Genomic DNA, 10,701 nt, shown 5'->3' on the forward strand with positions numbered 1-10,701 from the left:
ATACAGAACATATATCATCACAGCACATCAATCCATACCAATTAATATCAGCCACACATATTATATTACTGCAATATACATTTAATTATACAGTATATATATAATACATATATTGATTTATATGCAAATTAAGTAAGTATAGATCTATAAAGAGAATTAGGTATACCTTTATTATGTTTTATTTATACCCATACCTAATTAGGCAAACTGTAGTTAGGCAAATATATTTATATTACGTATTTATAACAATATATAAAGTATTGTTAATTGTACCACCTGTTGATAACTAAGAAATTGAGAAAACCCTTCTCTGAGTATCTCCTATTTGAGACAGCACGTCCCTCCCCCATAGGGTAAAGGGGAGCATAGGAACTACATAGGGTTGGAAAGTTCCACAGGTATCCTCAAACTGCCAATCTAACCTTTTTGAACTTTTAACTACTGTGGGGGCTTGAGGGCAAATAAAACAAAATTTGACCCCTGAAATCTATCAGGGCAACTTGCCAATCATCACTACTTTGTAAAGGACTTGCAGTTGATCCTTATTGAGTGAAATTATTATATTTGCTACTTCTTTTCTAAAAAGTTCCACACTTTTTTTTTTTTCCCTCCTTTTATAATTAATTGTGCCACCAAGCGGGAATAAGATAAAACTATATTTCTTGGGGTCACTGGTAGATGGAACCAATAGGCCTTTTTGTCACAATCACCCTGTAGGTGTGTTTTATGGCAAGAATAATTTAATCTCATCTTTTGGTAATATTAATCCTAATTAACTGATCATTTAAAGTCTCATCTACTTTAACAAGAGCCGACTCTGTCTCATTAGTCAACTTTTTCTTAGAACTGGAATTAGGATCGCTTTTTAAGCAATCAAACAAAGGCTTTAAATCTGCAGTAGTCAGTTTTAAATGTGGGCGTATCCAATTAATGTCCCTTAATAATTTTTGGAAATCATTTAAAGTTAGTAAACAATCTCTCCGCAGCTTCAAAGGGGCATTATCAGTTTTTTTAAAACTTTTGGCCGACCTAAATATGAGAAGCAAGTAAAGAGGTGTTGCACAACATGTTTATAAGCTTCTCCAGTTATCGTTTTGTGAACTAAATCTGGTCTATAGCCTTTTAGATGACAAGCAACCATCTAATATTTGCTTGAATACTTCCAGCAACGGGGAACTCACTACTCTTCAAGGTTTTAAACTCTCCCTCACCTTTTTCTCTACAGCATTCCCACCCCGCATACCAGTTTCTCTAATCTCAACTCATTTTCAGTAGTATGTGTTGGCCAGGAGCTGGGTCAGTCTTTCCCAGAAACGTTAAGAGACGTCTGTTTCTGTGTCTAATAGCCCTGACATTTTATTTTCTTGAATTAAAAGATCTTTTAAAGGCCTTGGAGCTGTAATTTCCTGCACCCAAAAGGCTGGATCACTAGATCTAAACGCTCTGTGGCTCTTAGCTTGAGAAGTCAAATTTTTCCTGCCTGATAAGGTAAAAGCAAAAACTGTGTTATTCTTTGACCTTTATTAATTTGCACAGTTTTGGTAAGCGGCGAGATCAAAACTATAATTTCTCCAATATAATCAGAATCTACCACACCATATACCACCGAAATTTCTTGAAAAGAAAGCGAGCTACACCCTAGCACAAGTCCTACAATGCCCTCAGGCAGGGGGCCAGCCACTCCCATTGGAATCGGAGCAACCACAAGTCAGGGTTAAAATTGTTGCTAAATCCCCTTACCGGTCCGCTTTTTTCTTAGCCTGGGTGAGACCCCCCTGAGGGGGTTTTCTCCAAAGAGCGTGCTCTGCATATTGTGCACGCAGTCTGTTTTAAAATCTCCACTGTTCAAAAAACTTTTTATCTTCCTCAGGCTTAGGCAACACTTTGAGAGGCTTTGGGGGCAAAGTGGGGAACTCTTGGGCCCTGGAAGGCGCAAACGGAGGCGGCAGCAATGGCCTTAAATCAGAAAGTGGTGGTTAAGGTGTTTTTTTTTTTTTTTTAAGGTTTGCGCAGGAGGGGTGGTGGGGAGGGGGAGCTCACCAGGGCACCTGGTCACAGCGTCTCTTACAGTCTCTCTCTTCCTCTCTTCCTGCTTTTCTCACTTTTTTCTCCCCCTTCATCTTTCGCTACCCTTCTCTTTCCTTCGTTTCTTTCCCTTTACCCTCTTTCTCTCTTTTTCTTCCCTCCTCCCTCTCTTTCTCTCTGTATCTCTTTTTCTAACTTCCTTTCTTCCTTTCTCAATCTTGCTGCATTCCCTGATTCCTTCCTTCTCTGTTCCTCTCTCCTTTTCACTCTTTAGCTTTTTCTCTATCTTTAGATCTTTCTCTATTTTTTCTTTTTTTTTTTTACTTTTATTTTTATTTTTTTCTCTTTTTATTTATTTATTTTTTTTTGCTTGGGTGAGGCCCCCCTGAGGGGGTTTTCTTCAAGGAGCAGGCTCTGTATATTGTGTATTTTTTAAAAGCTCCTTTGTTTAAAAGAAGTCTTTTTTATCTTTTTCAGCTTTAGGCAATGTTCTGGGAGACTTTGGATGTAAACTGGGGAATTCTTAGGCCCTGGGAGGTGCAAGCGGAGGTGGAGTAGTCACCTTAAATCAGAAATTGTTGGATAAATTTTTAAAGGTTTGTGTAGAGGGGGAGGGGGCTCGTCAGGGCGCCCGGCCGCAGCGTCCTGTAAGCCCTCTCCTTCCTCCGGAGGTAGAGCACAGTCTCCCTCCTTTCATTCGTCAATGGCAGAAAATATCTGCGCAGAAGGTGGAGACCCACTATCATCCACCGCTATAGCCTCTCCCATAGGCTATCCCACAGCCTCATGATGAGGGTCCAGAACATTTTTAATCATATTTATAGGATAAGTTTTTAGTTGTTTTTTACCTTCACCCAAGTATCTAAATTAACAGTAGCCTCTTTAACAGTTTCAAGATTACTTGTATAAAGAGTTGCCATTCTTAGTTTCAGTGTTACCCATGTCAGAAAATTAAGTATAATAGAAGATAAAGCTTTTAGCTTTTAAAAGATCAGGCTTTTCTTTGGCCTTTTAACTCTAGAAACCGGGTTTTCTCTCAAACCCCTTTGACACTTTCAATAAAAACCGGGTTTTCTCTCAAACCCTTTAACACTTCCCACCACTACTCGCCCTGTCTGTCCTACAGGGGGGTCCGCGGCACCCTGGGTGGGGGCCTATCCATCCCGTAAATTGAACACTTTCTCAACACTTTTTCAATTCAACACTTTCTCAACACTTTTTCTGAGGTACCTACCTTCGAATCAGCCTGTTCGGGTGCCACTTGCCGGGGACCAGCCCCGGCTGATCCAGGGAATTCGAAGCGGGGACGGCGTCAGCGAAGATCAGGAAACAATTGCTTAATTAAACGTTAATTAAGGATATAAAGAGTAATAGAATGAGGATAGCTCAGTAGGAAAATTCAGTGGAGAAGAGAGGCTGAAATAAGGATAGCTCAGTGAGGAAATTCAGTGTAGAAAAGAGGCTGAATAATTCAGCCAGAAGGTAAGAGAAAGAACGACATGGTGAGACCAAGTTTCGGTGAACAAGGCCCGCACTTTATTTTCCAAAGTAGTTTTTATACCTTAAGTTATGCGTAGAGGATAATGGGGGAAGGGGTAGAGTCATGCAGTAAGCCAGGCTTTCTTCCTGCAAACATATCATATGCAAAAGTTTAGGTGATTTGCATCATCTTCTGGCCCGGAGGCCTTTTTCTCTAAAGGTGATTATTCTCAAGTCAGGCGCCAGCCTCCAAAAAGCATTAGATAAAGTTGCATTCCTACAGAGCAAAGGTGTGGTGGGCTATAACAAGAAAAAGAATTAACTCAAGAGTCCCAGGTTACAAACATTAAAGCTACTACTTACACCAACTATATTAATCAATACACTGCCAGGGACACAGCAGGTAAGGGATATGGAAACTTAGCAGCAAACATTGGCCCAACAAGTGAAAATCCCTTCACCAATACAATTTCTAATCAATCTTTTAACTACTCAAAAGAATCTGTGTTTAGACAGTTTAGAACATCTCCTGCCTCTCACAGTTGGGAGGCTCTGAACAATCACATGTGGCCGGAAAAACCTATTCAGGCAGGCTAGAGGATTTCCAAAGGAGTTTGTAGGTTAAACACTGTCACACCCAGGAATTATTAACTGGAGCTATAAGCTAACTCTTTTTTCAGAGAGGTAGTGGGGGACAGCCCCCCGTAAAGTCAGAAGTGTAGGTGAAAGCACAAAGCAGAAAGTAGGCAGACTCTGGTTTTGGGGGTAGATTGCTCGAGAATTTCCAGGGAGACTCCTGAGGCTTGATCCCGCCTTTGCGTATGCCAAGCCTCCTTCCTCATGACCTTTGCCAGAGGCGGAGCTCGCTCCCCGCACCAGGCCACATCAATATGGGAATAAAAAGAGATCATACAGAGAGAGCAAAGTGTAGGAACTCTCTGACTTGTGCTTCCTAGCTCTCCAGACCCTCATGCTTACATCCATTTTCCCACAGAGATGCAAGGACCCAAGGACTCAAAGTTCAGAGTCCTCACATCCCCAAACACAAAACCCACAACCCCTCCAGGCCAGAGTCATGCCAAACTTTAAAGATGTTCCCATCACAGGATGTCAATAAATGTTGAACATTAACTGCATGGTGAAGGTCACTCTGGAGATGATTCACAATGTTTGTAGATCACCCAAAATGTGCACAGTGCATGAAGGCCCAGGTAAAGGGTATACTTGCCTTATCCCAGGTTTAACTTTTGGGTTAAGGAAGCCTCTTTATAAAACTCAGCTTTCTCCTGTGGTGCACATTTTGGCTTTCACACGTTCTTCAGAAGCTCAAAAAAAGCCTGCACTGACTGCCTTACCTCCCCAGCTACACCTGCAGGGTGACTGATGGGTGGTTTCAGCAAAGCTAACTAGTCTTCAGGTTCTGGTTTCATTCGACTGGTCCCTTTGGTTACTCTGGAAAACTACTAGAATCTCACATACAAGCTCCAGGTAGAGACCTTTATCCATGGAAGTTTAAGAGATGGAATGTGTAGGTGAGCCATTTATCGCTTATTGCTTAAGAATCTGGGTGGACCTAACATTCAAATAAGAGGGTCTCCCTTGGGTCGTCCCTTCCCCACACCTCCTCTTGGCACACCATGACTATCTCCATGAGGTCAGCTAATAGCTGGCAGAGGCTGTCTTTCTTTCTGTTTCAGAAACCGAAGGCTTATGCAACCTGGGAAAAATTGCCCATAGCTGTCTCCCAAGAGCATGGATGAGTCAGCTCTCTACCCCCTCATCAACTGGCTGTTCCCAGATGGGACACCCTGTCTAGGGACAGGCTCATTGCCAAGGTCATGGGGATCAGAGGGAGGGCAGAGGCAGGCAAACATCTAACACACACCCTGGTAGGAATTTACCAGAACTGAGGGCATGAAGCAGAGCAGAACGTGAAGGTTTCCCCTCAAGGCTGTTGACTAAAGACTTCCACTATGTTATAACATTGAACTTTGACAAGCGTTTTCCAAGAATGAGCTAAAAGAGTTATCTGTCCTGCTTTACACTGAAAATTGTAGCATGCTCTGCTACTGCTAAGTCGCTTCAGTCGTGTCCGACTCTGTGCGACCCCATAGACGGCAGCCTACCAGGCTCCCCTGTCCCTGGGATTCTCCAGGCAAGAACACTGGAGTGGGTTGCCATTTCCTTCTCCAATGCATGAAGGTGAAAAGTGAAAGTGAAGTAGCTCAGTCCTGTCCGACTCTGAGCGACCCCATGGACTGCAGCCTACCGGGCTCCTCCGTCCGCAGGATTTTCCAGGCAAGAGTACTGGAGTGGGGTGCCATCGCCTTCTCCGAAGTCATTTTCTTTTCACAAGAATGTATCTACATTCATTGTGTACCTATCCTAACTTTATAAACAGTCTTCATTCTAAAGGGAGCCCTCCTACACTGTTGGTGGGAATGTAAGCTGGTGCAGCCACTGTGAAAAACAGTATGAGGTTCCTTAAAAAACCACAATTGAATTACCGTATCCTACTCCTTGCCAGGAGAAAACTAATTCAAACAAATACGTGCACCTCTATGTTCATAGCAGCACTGTCCACAGTAGCCAAAACATGAAAACAACCTAAATGTCCATCTACAGATGAACAGATAAGGAAGATGCGGTACATATATACAGTGGAATACTATGCAGCTGTAAACAATGAAATCATGCCATTTGAAGCAACATGGATACAACTAGAGATTATCGTGAAGCAATAAGGGGAAAATACCATATAATATCATTTACACGTGGAACCTAAAATATGGCACAAATGAAACTATCTACAAAACAGGAACAGACTCACACCTAAAGAACAGATTTGTGGTTGCCAAGCGGGGAGGGGAGGAAGGAAGAGGGACTGGGAATTCGGGGTTAGTAGATGCCAACTGTTACATTTAGAATGGATAAGTAAGTTCCTAATGTATAGCATAGGGAACTATATTCTATATCCTGCAATAAACCATAATGGAAAAGAATATTTTAAAAGAATGTATATATGAGTATAACTGAGGCACTTTGCTGTACAGCAGAGATTGGCGCAACATTGTAAATCAACTGTACTTTAATTAAAAAATAAAAGCCATTTCACACCATTAAAATGAAAAAAAAATGAACATCCCTCATTCTAACCTTCATTAAGGCTCAGATAATGAGCCTTAATGAAACAAAAGCACCCACAGGTGATTTTGCCCAAGTCGTATCAAGTCATATCACTAGAAAGGGACAGAGTTTTGTGTCTAATCCCAGAAGCTCACCTCTTGACTACCTCACCTCTAATTGTCTAGTGGTTCTCACACTAGTTCCCAGACCAGGAACACTGGCATTGTCTGGGAACTTGATACAGGTGAAAAGTCTCAGGCCCCAACTCATACTTACTGAATTAGAAACTCTGGGGGTTTGACTGAGAAATTCGTGTTTGAGCAAGCTCATCAGGTGGTTTCTGATGCATCTGATGTTTGAAAGCTACTGAAGCAGGCCTTGGAATGAGGCTTTTCATTACTGAGTGTTCCAGGGGAATTCTTGCGCAAATATCACAAGAGAGTTGCTAGAATCCTTTCCAGAAACAGGTTATTAGTTTCCCTTTCTGGGGTACTGTGCAAAATATTCAAAACTTTTTAAAAATATATATTTATGAGCATTTTAATAAGAAATGTACTCACTGTGTGAGAATATTTCCCTTAGAAGAGGTTTACATGAACTTGGCGACTAATTTGATGAAATGCAGACAAGAGGGATTCCAGAATCACACTACAGTTGTCATCTCAGGTCAACCCACCTCTTTCCATCCCACTTCCACCGTGGTACAAACCAAGTTTGTCTCTCACCTGGAAATGTACCCTAGTTTCCTAACATATCCAACCTCTCCCGCCCAGAAGGCCCACTCAGGGTATTATCCATCCTGAAGTTAGAGCAATTTTTCTAAAAATTCTGAACTTGTTTAAAACCCATACAAGATTACAACCCCTCATAGGATGAAGACCAAAATGCCTAAAAATTATATGGGACCACAAAATACCCTGAATAGCCAAAACAGTCTTGAGAAAGAAGGACAAAACTGGAAACACCATGCTTCCTGATTTTCTTTATCCATTACACAGCTATCATAATCAAAACAGTGTGCTGCTGGTGTAAAAACACACACACAGATCAATGGAACAGATTAGAAACCCTAGAAATGAACCCATGCATAAATGGTAAATTAATTTCTGACAAGGAGCCAAGAATATACCATGGGGAAAGGAAAAGGACAGTCTCTTCAATAAACTGGACGACCACATACAAAAGAATGAAACAAGATTATTATCTTAAGTGAAGTCGCTCAGTCGTGTCCGACTCTTTGCGACCCCATGGACTGTAGCCTACAACGCCCCTCCATCCATGGGAGTATCTAGGCAAGAGTACTGGAGTGGGTTGTCATTTCCTTCTCCAGAGGATCTTCCCAACCCAGGGATCGAACCTGGGTCTCCCGCATTGTAGGCAGATGCTTTACCATCTGAGCCACCAGGGAAGTCTTAAACCATGCACAAAAACCAACCCAAAATGGATTAAGGACTGAAATAAAGTCTGAAACCATAAGGCTCCTAGGAGAAACCATAGGAGATAATCTCCTTGACATTGGCTTGACAATGTTTTTTTGGATTTGACACTAAAAGCAAACGTGATAAAAGCAAAAATAAATAAGAGGGGATCCATCAAACTAAAAAGCTTCCACAGCAGAGGAAAACCATTAACAAATAAAAAGGCAACCTAAAGAATGGGCAAAGGGACTTACCTGGTGGTCCAGGGTTTAAGGATCTGCCTTACAATGCAGGGGCCTCAGGTTCAATCCCTGGCTGGGGAACTAAGTGAGAGGCATAGTAAGGGGCAACTCAGCCCACGTGCCACAGTGAAAGATCCCGCATGCTGCAATGAAGAGCCCACAAGCCGCAACTGAGACCCAATGCAGCCAAATAAATAAATATTTACGAAAAGAAAATAGGACAAAATATTTACAAAGCATTTATCTGATGAAGGGTTAATATGCAAAATATACATTAATAAAACACTCACATGATTCAATAGCAAAAAAAAAATCTGATTGAAAAATGGGCAGAGGACCTGGATTTTTTTCAAAGAAGACATATAAATGGCCAACAGGTACATGAAAAGGTGCTCAGCATCATCAGGGAAATGCAGATCAAAATCACAAATAATACATTACCTCATACCTGTTAGAATGGCTGTCATCCAAAAGACAGGAGATACCGCATATTGGCAAGGATGTGAAGAAAAGGGAACATTTGTGGACTATTGATAGGAAAGTTAATTAGTGCACCCACTGTGGAAAACAGTATGGAGGTTCCTAAAAAAATTGAAAGTAGGACTCCCATATGATCTAAGCAACCCTACTTCTGGGTACATATCCAAAAGAAACGAAGTCAGTATGTCAAAGAGGTATCTACCTGCCCATGTTCACAGCTGCACTATTCACAATGGCCAAGATATAGAAACAAGCTAAATGTCCATCAACAGATGAATGGGTAAAAGATGTGGGGGGGTGGGGGTTGTGTGTATATGTGTATTGTGTGTGTGTGTGTGTGTGTATTTTATTCAACCATAAGAAAGAAAAATGCAGCTATTTGCAACAATATGGGTGGACCTTAAGGGCTTTATGCTAAGTGAAATAACCCAGACAAAAACAAAGACTGCATGGTATCACATATATGAGGAATCTTAAGGAAAACAAAGTCAAACTTCTAGAAATCAAGAGTAGCAAAGTGGTTGTCAGGGGCTGAGGCCTGCGGGACAGAGAGCTTAAAGAAAGGGTACAAACTTTCAATTCTAGCATGTCTACATTCTGAATAGCTAATGTAGACATAAGGAGTACAGTTAACAATACTGTATTGTGTAGTTGAAATTTGCTGAGAGTAGAACTTAAATGTTCTCTATCACACACACATATACGCACATGCACATATACACAAATAAATATAAGAGATGATAGATGTGTTAATTGAGTAGACGGAGGACATTCTTTCACAGTGTTTATGAATATCAACATCACTTCAATGTACAATTTAAATATTCAGTTTTACCTCCAGGAAGCTGAAAAAATTTTAAATGCCTAAGACCCCTGAAGAAAGCAAGGCATGATCTGCCATGACTTCATCTCCAAAGACTTTTAGTTATTCTTTTTATTTATTTGCTCCCAATAACAGTATCATTCTTTTATTTTCTCAAAAATGCAAGGACATATACTCAGGTCCTTTGCACATACTGATCCTCCTTCTTTAAATGCTTTCATCTCACTTATCTTTTTAATCCATTCATATCCTGCAATATTCAGCTCAAATATTGCTTCAAGAAACCTTCCTGGATTCACCAGGAAATTTACAATGTCTGACTTGCAATCAAAGATACCAGACATGTATGGAAGCAAGAAAATAGGCCTCGTAATTAAGGTAAAAAAAAATCAACCAAGTGAAATTGACATCGGTGTCAGAATTAGCAGACAAGAATATTAATTGTTGTAATGTATTCCAGATGTTCAAGAAGTTAACTAAAGATGCAAAAATATTTTTAAAGAACCAAATCGAACTTTCTAAATGAAAGCTAGGATTCTGTGATGAAAAATCACTGGAATAGATTAGTGGCAACTAGGTTTTGGAAAAGAAACTTGAATATGTAGCAATAGAAACTATTCAAAATGAAACAAAAGAAAGAAATAATTTAAAAAGAGCATCCATGGGTAGTTGGGCACATTCAATTAACCTTCATGTTTCTTGTATGAATCATGAACTCATTAAGCCTCTTTTGTGTGGGTTTACAGTTTCAAGTCTGGAAATTTTTCAGTCATTATTTCTTCAAACATTTTCTTTACTCTCCCCACAACTCTTTCTTTTCAGAGATTATATATATACTTAAATATATATATATGTATATTATGTACATATATTGTACATTCTATATTATATATTCGTATATGTATATATTATTGTTGCTGTTGTTCAGTCACTCAGTCATGTCCAACTCTTTGCAACCCTATGGACTGCAGCACACCAGCTTTCCCTGTTCTTCACCATCTCCTGGAACCTGCTCCAACTCATGTCCATTGAGTCAGTGATGCCATCCAACCATCTCATCCTCTATCGTCCCCGTCTCCTCCTGCTTTCAATCTTTCTTAGCATCAGG

Source organism: Bos indicus x Bos taurus, chromosome 8 (assembly GCF_003369695.1).
Source record: "Bos indicus x Bos taurus breed Angus x Brahman F1 hybrid chromosome 8, Bos_hybrid_MaternalHap_v2.0, whole genome shotgun sequence".
NCBI lineage: Eukaryota > Metazoa > Chordata > Mammalia > Artiodactyla > Bovidae > Bos > Bos indicus x Bos taurus.